The following is a 12,178-nucleotide window of genomic DNA, read 5'->3' as shown; positions in this document are numbered from 1 at the left end:
TATTTGCTTAGAACGACGGTAGTAAGTAAGATGATCCCTTATAATAATTTCAAGAAAGTGTTCACCCTAACTGTGCACCGTTGCGAAGGTTCGTTGTTTCGAAGCACCACGTGATGATCGGGTGTGATAGATTCTAACGTTCGAATACAACGGGTGTTGACGAGCCTAGCATGTACAGACATGGCCTCGGAACACACGCAATACACTTAGGTTGACTTGACGAGCCTAGCATGTACAGACATGGCCTCGGAACACGGAGGACCGAAAGGTCGAGCATGAGTCGTATAGAAGATACGATCAACATGGAGATGTTCACCGATCTTGACTAGTCCATCTCACGTGATGATCGGACACGGCCTAGTTGAATTCGGATCATGTTTCACTTAGATGACTAGAGGGATGTCTATCTGAGTGGGAGTTCATTAAATAATTTGATTATATGAACTTAATTATCATGAACTTAGTCTAAAATCTTTACACTATGTATTGTAGATCAAATGGCCCATGTTGTCCTCAATTTCAACGCGTTCCTAGAGAAAACCAAGTTGAAAGATGATGGCAGCAACTATACGGACTGGGTCCGGAACCTGAGGCTCATCCTCATAGTAGCCAAGAAAGATTATGTCTTAGAAGCACCGCTAGGTGAAGCACCAATCCCAGAGAACCAAGACGTTATGAACGCTTGGCAGCAGCGTGCTGATGATTACTCCCTCGTTCAGTGCGGCATGCTTTACAACTTAGAACCGGGTCTCCAAAAGCGTTTTGAGAAACATGGAGCATACGAGATGTTCGAGGAGCTGAAACTGGTTTTTCAAGCTCATGCCCGGGTCGAGAGATATGAAGTCTCCGACAAGTTCTTCAGCTGTAAAATGGAGGAGAATAGTTCTGTTAGTGAGCACATACTCAGAATGTCTGGGTTGCACAACCGCTTGTCTCAGCTGGGAGTTAATCTCCCGGATGACGCGGTCAATGACAGAATCCTCCAGTCGCTTCCACCAAGCTACAAGAGCTTTGTGATGAACTACAATATGCAGGGGATGGAAAAGACCATTCCCGAGGTATATTCAATGCTGAAATCAGCGGAAGGGGGGATCAGAAAAGAACATCAAGTGTTGATGGTGAATAAAACCACTAAGTTCAAGAAGGGCAAGGGTAAGAAGAACTTCAAGAAGGACGGCAAGGGAGTTGCCGCGCCCGGTAAACCAGTTACTGGGAAGAAGTCAAAGAATGGACCCAAGCCCGAGACTGAGTGCTTTTATTGCAAGGGAAGTGGTCACTAGAAGCGGAACTGCCCCAAATACTTAGCGGACAAGAAGAAGGCCGGCAACACCCAAGGTATATGTGATATACAAGTAATTGATGTGTACCTTACCAGTACTCGTAGTATCTCCTGGGTATTTGATACCGGTGCGGTTGCTCATATTTGTAACTCAAAACAGGAACTACGGAATAAACGGAGACTGGCAAAGGACGAGGTGACGATGCGCGTTGGGAATGGTTCCAAGGTCGATGTGATCGCCGTCGGCACGCTACCTCTGCATCTACCCACGGGATTAGTTTTAAACCTCAATAATTGTTATTTAGTGCCAGCTTTGAGCATGAACATTGTATCTGGATCTCGTTTAATTCGAGATGGCTACTCATTTAAATCTGAGAATAATGGTTGTTCTATTTATTTGAGAAATATGTTTTATGGTCATGCCCCGCTGGTCAATGGTTTATTTTTGATGAATCTCGAACGTGATGTTACACATGTTCATAGTGTGAATACCAAAAGATTAAAATTGATAACGATAGTCCCACATACTTGTGGCACTGCCGCCTTGGTCACATTGGTGTCAAGCGCATGAAGAAGCTCCATGCAGATGGACTTTTGGAGTCTCTTGATTACGAATCATTTGACACGTGCGAACCATGCCTCATGGGTAAGATGACCAAGACTCCGTTCTCCGGAACAATGGAGCGAGCAACCAACTTATTGGAAATCATACACACCGATGTGTGTGGTCCAATGAGTGTTGAGGCTCGCGGAGGATATCGTTATGTTCTCACTCTCACTGATGACTTAAGTAGATATGGGTATGTCTACCTAATGAAACACAAGTCTGAAACCTTTGAAAAGTTTAAGTAATTTCAGAGTGAGGTTGAGAATCAACGTGACAGAAAAATAAAATTCTTACGATCAGATCGTGGAGGAGAATATTTAAGTCACGAATTTGGTACACACTTAAGAAAATGTGGAATAGTTTCACAACTCACGCCGCCTGGAACACCTCAGAGAAATGGTGTGTCCGAACGTCGTAATCGCACTCTATTGGATATGGTGCGATCTATGATGTCTCTTACCGATTTACCGCTCTCATTTTGGGGCTATGCTTTAGAGACTGCCGCATTCACTTTAAATAGGGCTCCGTCGAAATCCGTTGAGACGACACCGTATGAATTATGGTTTGGGAAGAAACCTAAGCTGTCGTTTCTAAAAGTTTGGGGATGCGATGCTTATGTCAAGAAACTTCAACCTGAAAAGCTCGAACCCAAATCGGAAAAATGCGTCTTCATAGGATACCCTAAGGAAACTATTGGGTATACCTTCTACCTCAGATCCGAAGGCAAGATCTTCGTTGCCAAGAACGGGTCCTTTCTAGAGAAGGAGTTTCTCTCGAAAGAATTGAGTGGGAGGAAAGTGGAACTTGATGAGGTGATAGTCACCCCTTCCGAACCGGAAAGTAGCGCAGCGCAGGAAAGTGTTCCTGTGGTGCCTACACCGACTGGGGAGGAAGTTAATGATGATGATCGAAGCTTCAGATCAAGTTACTGAACTTCGTAGGTCCACAAGGACACGTTCCGCACCAGAGTGGTACGGCAACCCTGTCCTGGAAATCATGTTGTTAGACAACGGTGAACCTTCGAACTATGAAGAAGCGATGGCGGGCCCGGATTCCGACAAATGGCTAGAAGCCATGAAATCCGAGATAGAATCCATGTATGAAAACAAAGTATGGACTTTGACTGACTTGCCCGATGAGCGGCGAGCCATAGAAAACAAATGGATCTTTAAGAAGAAGACGGACGCAGATGGTAATGTGACCATCTACAAAGCTCGACTTGTCGCTAAGGGTTATCGACAAGTTCAAGGGGTTGACTACGATGAGACTTTCTCACCCGTAGCGAAGCTGAAGTCCGTCCGAATCATGTTAGCAATTGTCGCATACTATGATTATGAGATATGGCAGATGGACGTCAAAACGGCATTCCTTAACGGCTTCCTTAAGGAAGAGTTGTATATGATGCAGCCGGAAGTTTTTGTCGATCCTAAGAATGCTAACAAAGTATGCAAGCTCCAACGCTCAATCTATGGGCTGGTGCAAGCATCTCGGAGTTGGAACATTCGCTTTGATGAGATGATCAAAGCGTTTGGGTTCACACAGACTTATGGAGAAGCCTGTGTTTACAAGAAAGTGAGTGGGAGCTCTGTAGCATTTCTCATATTATATGTGGATGACATACTATTGATGGGAAATGATATAGAATTCTTGGAGAGTATAAAGGCCTATTTGAATAAGTGTTTTTCAATGAAGGACCTTGGAGAAGCTGCTTATATATTAGGCATCAAGATCTATAGAGATAGATCAAGACGCCTCATTGGTCTTTCACAGAGTACATACCTTGACAAGATATTGAAGAAGTTCAATATGGATCAGTCCAAGAAGGGGTTCTTGCCTGTATTGCAAGGTGTGCAGTTGAGCACGGCTCAATGCCCGACCACGGCCGAAGATATAGAAGAGATGAGTGTCATCCCCTATGCCTCGGCCATAGGGTCTATTATGTATGCCATGCTGTGTACCAGACCTGATGTAAACCTTGCCGTAAGTTTGGTAGGAAGGTACCAAAGTAATCCCGGCAAGGAACACTGGACAGCGGTCAAGAATATCCTGAAGTACCTGAAGAGGACTAAGGATATGTTTCTCGTTTATGGAGGTGACGAAGAGCTCGTCGTAAAGGGTTACGTCGACGCTAGCTTCGACACAGATCTGGATGACTCGAAGTCACAAACCGGATACGTGTATATTTTGAATGGAGGAGCAGTAAGCTGGTGCAGTTGCAAGCAAAGCGTCGTGGCGGGATCTACATGTGAAGCGGAGTACATGGCAGCCTCGGAGGCAGCACAGGAAGTAGTCTGGATGAAGGAGTTCATTACCGACCTAGGGGTGATTCCCAATGCGTCGGGCCCGATGACTCTCTTCTGTGACAACACTGGTGCTATTGCCCTTGCAAAGGAGCCCAGGTTTCACAGGAAGACCAGGCATATCAAGCGTCGCTTCAACTCCATTCGTGAAAGTGTTCAAAATGGAGACATAGATATTTGTAAAGTACATACGGACCTGAATGTAGCAGATCCGTTGACTAAACCTCTCCCTAGGGAAAAACATGATCAACACCAGGACGCAATGGGTGTTCGATTCATCACAATGTAACTAGATTATTGACTCTAGTGCAAGTGGGAGACTGTTGGAAATATGCCCTAGAGGCAATAATAAATGGTTATTATTATATTTCTTTGTTCATGGTAATTGTCTATTATTCATGCTATAATTGTATTGTCCGGAAATCGTAATACATGTGTGAATACATAGACCACAACGTGTCCCTAGTAAGCCTCTAGTTGACTAGCTCGTTGATCAACAGATAGTCATGGTTTCCTGACTATGGACATTGGATGTCATTGATAACGGGATCACATCATTAGGAGAATGATGTGATGGACAAGGCCCAATCCTAAGCATAGCATAAAAGATCGTGTAGTTTCGTTTGCTAGAGCTTTTCCAATGTCAAGTATCTTTTCCTTAGACCATGAGATCGTGCAACTCCCGGATACCGTAGTAGTGCTTTGGGTGTGCCAAACGTCACAACGTAACTGGGTGACTATAAAGGTGCACTACGGGTATCTCCGAAAGTGTCTGTTGGGTTGGCACGGATCGAGACTGGGATTTGTCACTCCGTGTGACGGAGAGGTATCTCTGGGCCCACTCGGTAATGCATCATCATAATGAGCTCAATGTGACTAAGGCGTTAGTCACGGGATCATGCATTGCGGTACGAGTAAAGAGACTTGCCGGTAATGAGATTGAACAAGGTATTGGGATACCGACGATCGAATCTCGGGCAAGTAACATACCGATTGACAAAGGGAATGGCATACGGGATTGATTGAATCCTCGACACCGTGGTTCATCCGATGAGATCATCGTGGAACATGTGGGAGCCAACATGGGTATCCAGATCCCGCTGTTGGTTATTGGCCGGAGAGGCGTCTCGGTCATGTCTGCATGTCTCCCGAACCCGTAGGGTCTACACACTTAAGGTCCGGTGACGCTAGGGTTGTAGAGATATATGTATGCGGAAACCCGAAAGTTGTTCGGAGTCCCGGATGAGATCCCGGACGTCACGAGAGGTTCCGGAATGGTCCGGAGGTGAATAATTATATATAGGAAGTCCAGTTTCGGCCACCGAGAAAGTTTCGGGGGTTACCGGTATTGTACCGGGACCACCGGAAGGGTCCCGGGGGTCCACCGAGTGGGGCCACCTATCCCGGAGGGCCCCGTGGGCTGAAAGTGGAAGGGAACCAGCCCTTAGTGGGCTGGGGCGCCCCCCTTGGGCCTCCCCCCATGCGCCTAGGGTTGGGAACCCTAGGGGGGAGTTCCCCTTGCCTTGGGGGGCAAGGCACCCCTTCCCCCCCACTTGGCCGCCCCCCCCTTTGGATCTGATCTCCAGGGCCGGCGCCCCCCCAGGGGGCCTATATAAAGGGGGAGGGGGCAGCATACAACAGCCTTGGGCGCCTCCCTCCTCCCCTGCAACACCTCTCTCTCTCGTAGAAGCTTAGCGAAGCCCTGCCGAGACCCGCTACATCCACCACCACGCCGTCGTGCTGCTGGATCTCCATCAACCTCTCCTTCCCCCTTGCTGGATCAAGAAGGAGGAGACGTCGCTGCACCGTACGTGTGTTGAACGCGGAGGTGTCGTCCGTTCGGCACTCGGTCATCGGTGATTTGGATCACGGCGAGTACGACTCCGTCATCCACGTTCATTGGAACGCTTCCGCTCGCGATCTACAAGGGTATGTAGATGCACTCCCTTCCCCTCGTTGCTAGTAGACTCCATAGATGCATCTTGGTGAGCGTAGGAAAATTTTAAATTATGCTACGATTCCCAACACGGCCTGTCTGGTTGCTGGGACGGCATGGGCCATAACGGCATGGTGGCAGTCCACAGTAGTGGTGCGGGTAGTTCATGTCAGCGGCGGGACAGGCTCCGGCATCGTGCCGTTGGCGAGCTGCTTGTGTGGATGCCCCTAGGTCCTCTCGCGGCGGCAAGTTGTGCCCTTTCCGGCACCTCGCGTTGTTGGGCGAGTGTCCTGTACCTACCAGATGCAGATCCAGGCCGGGAGCCGAGGTCAGGCGTCGCAGGGGGTGGCGTTGGGAGAGGTGGCGGGAGTGATGGGTGGCCCCGATGCGGTTGGGCCACCCGTCACCGGTAGGGGTGTTGGACGTCGACATGGTCTGCTCCCGCTTCACCTCTTCTCTGACCTGCTGGCTCCCCGATTGGTCGTTTTGGTTACTGAGGCCCTTTCGTCGGCCGGAGCTTGTCGGTCGATGCATCGCTTGGAGTCATGGAGGGCCTATGGTGTGTCTTGCTCCCTGGCGGCGGCCTGGGTGGTGGGAGCTGCGGTGCTCGTGGGCTGAGCTCGCGACTCAGGAGCGGGCGGTTAGCGGCCATGGCCGCATGGGTGGCGTGGTGGCTGGAGTTTTGTTGATCTGTGGCCGTGAAGACGGAGTTTGCTGCCGGGTGAAAACCCTGTCTGGCTTGGCCAGGCCGATGGAGGCGACGCCTGTGGGCATCGTCATCTTCCTGAAGTCTTCGTTGTCGTTACTCCTTTTCCCTTCGCCGTGCTCCAGATGAAAATCTAGATCTTTGGATCGGACGGTGGCGGCGCTTTGGTGTTGTGTCCTTCATGAATGCACCGTCTTGGAGCTCCCATTTCATCGTCTTTCAACTTCACCTCTTTGCGGGTTCTCCGGAAAGAGCTCCGGCGGCTCCTTATAGTTCACATCGATCGATGTGATGTTGTTGTAAGCCTATCACACCTATGTATCCGGTCTTGGGTGAGTGTGTGTTGGTGTGTTGTGTTGTGGTCTGTCTCGATCGATGTGTTGGCAATTGCTTTACATATAAAGCGGGGCGAAAGCCTTTTTGGGTATATAGCTCAATGGATTCATATACAACATTATATATTTTCTTTTTTCTGAGCATGAGAATTAAATTGATGTGTGTTCTGCTATTTTTTTCATGTCTAACCTATAATTTTGTTACAAACAACATGGCTTTTCTTGGTGCACCATAACCTACTAAAACTCATGTTTGTTTACTAAGTATTAAACAAGTTGCTAGTACGAGGAAACATCATTAATATTTGCCTCGATTACTGTTATTGGCCTTGTATATATACAAAAGGTATTTTTTATAGTGGCCTTGTATAAGGGAATGGAGGGAGTACTATTTTAACGTGGCTTGCAACTTTATCCACATGATGTCTTATTAATTTTATTACACTTCTTACAAAGTTTCTGCATGTCTTACTAATTTTCCTACTACATGACTGTTTTTTCTGCCTCGTATGTAGAATAAATATTCTACTCGTAGGAATAGAATTATAAAACGAAATACATAAACAGACATGAATGCGCGTGCACACACACATACATACCCCTTTAGTTTTATTGGAGTATATTGTTTCACATTTCTAATACCAATAGGTAATATTACGCTTTCGTGCATGAAATACAAATGCAAAAAGGATGTCATACCTCCTGTAAAATCCCATCATCTCATGATTGAGGGTGCCATTGAAGTGCACCCTGAGAACACCCTCACCTAGTGGAAGCTCTTTACGGAACCCGAGCACCATAATTTGGTCATCCTTGAAAAACACCACCTCGGTTGGCACCAAACATTGAGACAACTGGGAACCATGACACTACTCAAGACGGGGTTTAATATATGTGATGTGAGGATGGAAGGATCTTTGAAAGCTGCCTTTGGTTTACAGATGGGTGCACCATTTACATACCTTGAAGTGAATGGATGCACGGTCAATGGTGAGTTCCATAACATTGAGCACGAGGAAACGGGTCGGTGCTAAGACGACGACAGTAATTGCCACCACACCAGAGAAGGTGTAGGACATGAGGTCAGGGCGGAAATGGAGCTCATAGTGGCTTGGCAAAGCAAAACGTGGAAGTCGAAGCTTGCCGCGGAACTGATCTGGTGAGTCAGCCGTGATTGTCGGCATGGGCACCGAGACGAGTGCAGGCACAGCAGCTCCTCTGAGACCTGCCGCCTATGAAAATTTACATGTATTAGCTTTCAAGAGTGACGAAAGCTAGTAGGTGGTAGTACCACTGATGTAGAAGTATTTTAGACCTAAATAATCTGATTATTCCATCTTAAAATTATGATATACTACTTGTTTTGTCGACACAGAATTATTGCACTGACTGAATTTGGTAAATTAATACATAGAAGTGTGGGTAAAATTTCCTGATGTGAATTTGCATGGACATAAATACCAGCAATGAGAGTATGAAGTGTATTCTATAGCTGGATAAAAAAGTACTACTATACCCGAGCATGTTCAATTTTTTTATTTTAAAACTCGCTTGAAAGCATATTATTCTACATTCAGAAACCTGAAAAATATATTAATGTGAGGTCATACATGAATTTAAAATTATCTATCCCACTAAACTATGTAGCTTGAATTGTTTTATTTGCGGATGTAGTTGGGTCATGGAAAAAAAGTTTACGCACAATAGAATAAATTTCACAAAACCCCAAACTTTGGGGTATTAATAACGAGAAAACCATGACTTTTTTCTTGTTTGTGTCGTTGAGCCCAATATTTTCATTTCCACTACCGTTTGGCAAAGAAAAATGAACGGCTTGTAGTACATGCTTGTTGAAAGAGCAGCTAATTAAATCACCAGATTAACAAACTATGAAGGCCAGGCTGAGGGCAGGAAAACTGCACCCTTTTGGACTGGCGGCCACATGATGGACGTCAGAGCACCAAGCCCTCAGGGCCCAGCAATTGTGTATCAGGCTAAGAAATTTGGGCGGTTATTGATGAGCACCATAGTTCGTTGGCCGCCTGATCCTTCCCCTCCCATCTCTTTCCTTCCTCCACAACGATAGATATGAAAATCCGCGTAAGGGTTGTACCAGGCACAAGTTCTAGGAATCTAGTGACCTTATTGAGGAGGATGACACCGAAGATTCCCTCGACTACATCTCGCTCCGATCAAAGGAGCAACTCGGCTAGAAGAATCGTTATCATCTACTCCCTCCGTCCGGTATCGAGTAGATCCGCAAGCAACAACAAACTTGGCCCTGTGTTTTACAAACTTGTTAAAAAAGGCAAAAACAAAAAAAGGCCGACCGGTATCCTATGTATGCATAGATGCTTTTTTTTCTATTGATGAGACGTGTGGTGGATAGCTAGCATTAAATAAACTTAAGACCACATGGTGGTGGCACGGATGGCGCTACGCCTCCGGCAGTTGGTGCCATTGAAGGATGATTCTCAGGTGCATGCTAGTTTGTTTGTTGCGCAATTGTAGCATAGCTAACTGCATGACGCTGCACATGTGAGTTGTCACATAAATAGTGCCGCATGGTTGACCGAGTGGAGGTTCTATCTGGGAGCGTATAGTATGACAAAACACACCTCAGCTCAATTGATGACGAGTCGAGGTCCTACCAGGAGGGTAGAGTAAGAAATAAGAACAGCTCAACTCGATTCATGATTTTGCCAGATTGTAGCATAAACATCAATTGATTAATTTCCATGATTCTGTCATATCTTGAAAATAATCAATTTCCCTTTACATCACTATAAGCACCAATAGGTTAATTTGCTAGATTCTTCCGTATCTCGAAAATAATTGATTTTCTTCTATGAAAGATAATATTCCATATATTGAAATGGTTAATTTTATTCATTAGAAGATACTCCGTCCACTGGAGTATAAGACGCATATATTTCCCTAGCTAAAAAATGATTAATTTCATGATTAAATGATATGCCCTAGGTTTACAATTGGGACACGAATGGATGAGGGCGGTACGAGAAAATGGCGGTGCTCGATGTAGCGCAATCGCGCCATCGAAAGCATGGGGGTAGGCCTCCTTCATGTTCTTGCTCCTTTGATTTCTTCCCTAAGGAGGGTCTCTCTCGTCAGGTTTTCGTGGTTATGGAGGGTGCAAAAAATCAAAATTCTATAATTAGTCAACACCTTATCGTAATTACGGACCATTTTCAGCGCTCGCACTAGATCCAGCGAAGCGGCATCCTCTACCATACCCGCTTTGGCCAGCGAGGCCGTTGGAGGAGGCAAGAAACTTGTGAAGACTCTCACGATGGGAGAGGAGTGGGAACGAGATAGAATAAGGTCATTTCTTTCTTCCATCGCGATCATGTACTATAGGCAGTTCATTGCATAAATAACATGATTAGCACCTTCTGGATTCACTGGGTTTGCGATTCAAAATTCGTACATGATTAACATGATCCTCGAATCAGCTTTGCGGTTCACGAATCAGAGATAATATTAAATCTTATGAGGAAGTGGAAAATCAAATATTAGAGGCTAGATGACCAAGCAGCCCAACGACAGTCTCACTCTCCCAAGAAAAAGAAAAAGGGACGTGCTCACTCTCCCAACCTGTTTCCTCCTACCCAACCATGCATCCTAACTCCCGAGCTCTATCCACAACTAAGAGGACCTCAGATGCCACATACAAATTCTACTCAACGACAATGTCATCAAAGCAGCTAGCATATGGACAGAAAATTGAAGAGAATGTGGGATAACTATGATATACTCCCTCCGTTCCTAAATACTTATAAGTCTTTTTAGAAATTTCATTATAGAGACTATATCCGGATGTATATAGACGCTTTTTAGAGAACCGGTTCATTCATTTTGCTCCGCATGTAATCTATGATGAAATCTCTTAAAAAACTTATATTTATGAACGGAGGGAGTACTATAAGGCAGATTCAAATACATATTATTGAAAGTTTGTGGAATACTAATTGGACCTGTTGGCTGCTGCAGGTGGCAACGATGAGGTGAGTGACGAGGAGAAGTTGCAGCATCGCCATCGCCGCACCTCCGGCCACTGGTGCCATGAAAGGATTACGCTCAGATACACACGCTGGCTTTTTGTTGCGCAATGGTAACCTATAGGTCACTGTGGTGCAGCACCGGCGAGCTGGCATATAAATAGCGCCGCGAGATTGACCGAGTCGAGGTCCTAGCTGGGAGCGTAGAGTAAGACAAAGGACACCTCAGCTCAATTTATGATAGTGCCAGACAGTACAATAAACACTATAGTCTTTCTATATCTAAATAGAAGCCTCCCACTATTTTTTTTGCCTCTCATGCAGCCACGTCACCCTAATTAATGTTAGCCATTGGATCAATTATGCATGCAATCCACTGGCCGTGCACTAACTCTTGCTGCGTTGCGTATCGACTTCCATCGGGCAAACAGGCGCGCGCCCGTTATAGGCCATTTTGCTAACGGGCGCCTGCAGGGCACACCCCCTGCCGTGATTTGGGCCGGCCCAGTTCCCTTATGCGTTCCTGTAAAAACTGGCGAAAAAAGGGTGGCCAGCGACGATTTGGGCCGGCCCAGTTCCCTTATGCGTTCCTGTAAAAACTGGCGAAAATAGGGTGGCCAGCGACGGAATCGAACCTGTCGGTTGCTGCAGGTGGCAACGATGAGGTGAGTGACGAGGAGAAGTTGCAGCATCGCCGTCGCCGCACCTCCGGCCACTGGTGCCATGGAAGGATTACGCTCAGATACACACGCTGGCTTTTTGTTGCGCAATGGTAACCTATAGGTCACTGTGGTGCAGCACCGGCGAGCTGGCATATAAATAGCACCGCGAGATTGACCGAGTCGAGGTCCTAGCTGGGAGCGTAGAGTAAGACAAAGGACACCTCAGCTCAATTTATGATAGTGCCAGACAGTACAATAAACACTATAGTCTTTCTATATCTAAATAGAAGCCTCCCACTATTTTTTTGCCTCTCATGCAGCCACGTCGCCCTAA

General features: G+C 46.3%; 1 pseudogene; it reads right to left on the bottom strand.

Annotated features, from left to right (window-relative positions):
• LOC123120299 (aminopeptidase M1-C-like) overlaps positions 1-11,221 on the bottom strand; it is a 27,034-nt pseudogene extending 15,813 nt beyond the window's left edge.
• Between the last annotated feature and the right edge of the window lie 957 nt (positions 11,222-12,178).

The sequence above is a fragment of the Triticum aestivum genome, chromosome 5D, assembly GCF_018294505.1.
Source record: "Triticum aestivum cultivar Chinese Spring chromosome 5D, IWGSC CS RefSeq v2.1, whole genome shotgun sequence".
NCBI classification, from domain to species: Eukaryota; Viridiplantae; Streptophyta; class Magnoliopsida; order Poales; family Poaceae; genus Triticum; species Triticum aestivum.
Note: the sequence above shows the minus strand (reverse complement) of the source record. Positions and strands in the feature narration are given on the sequence as shown.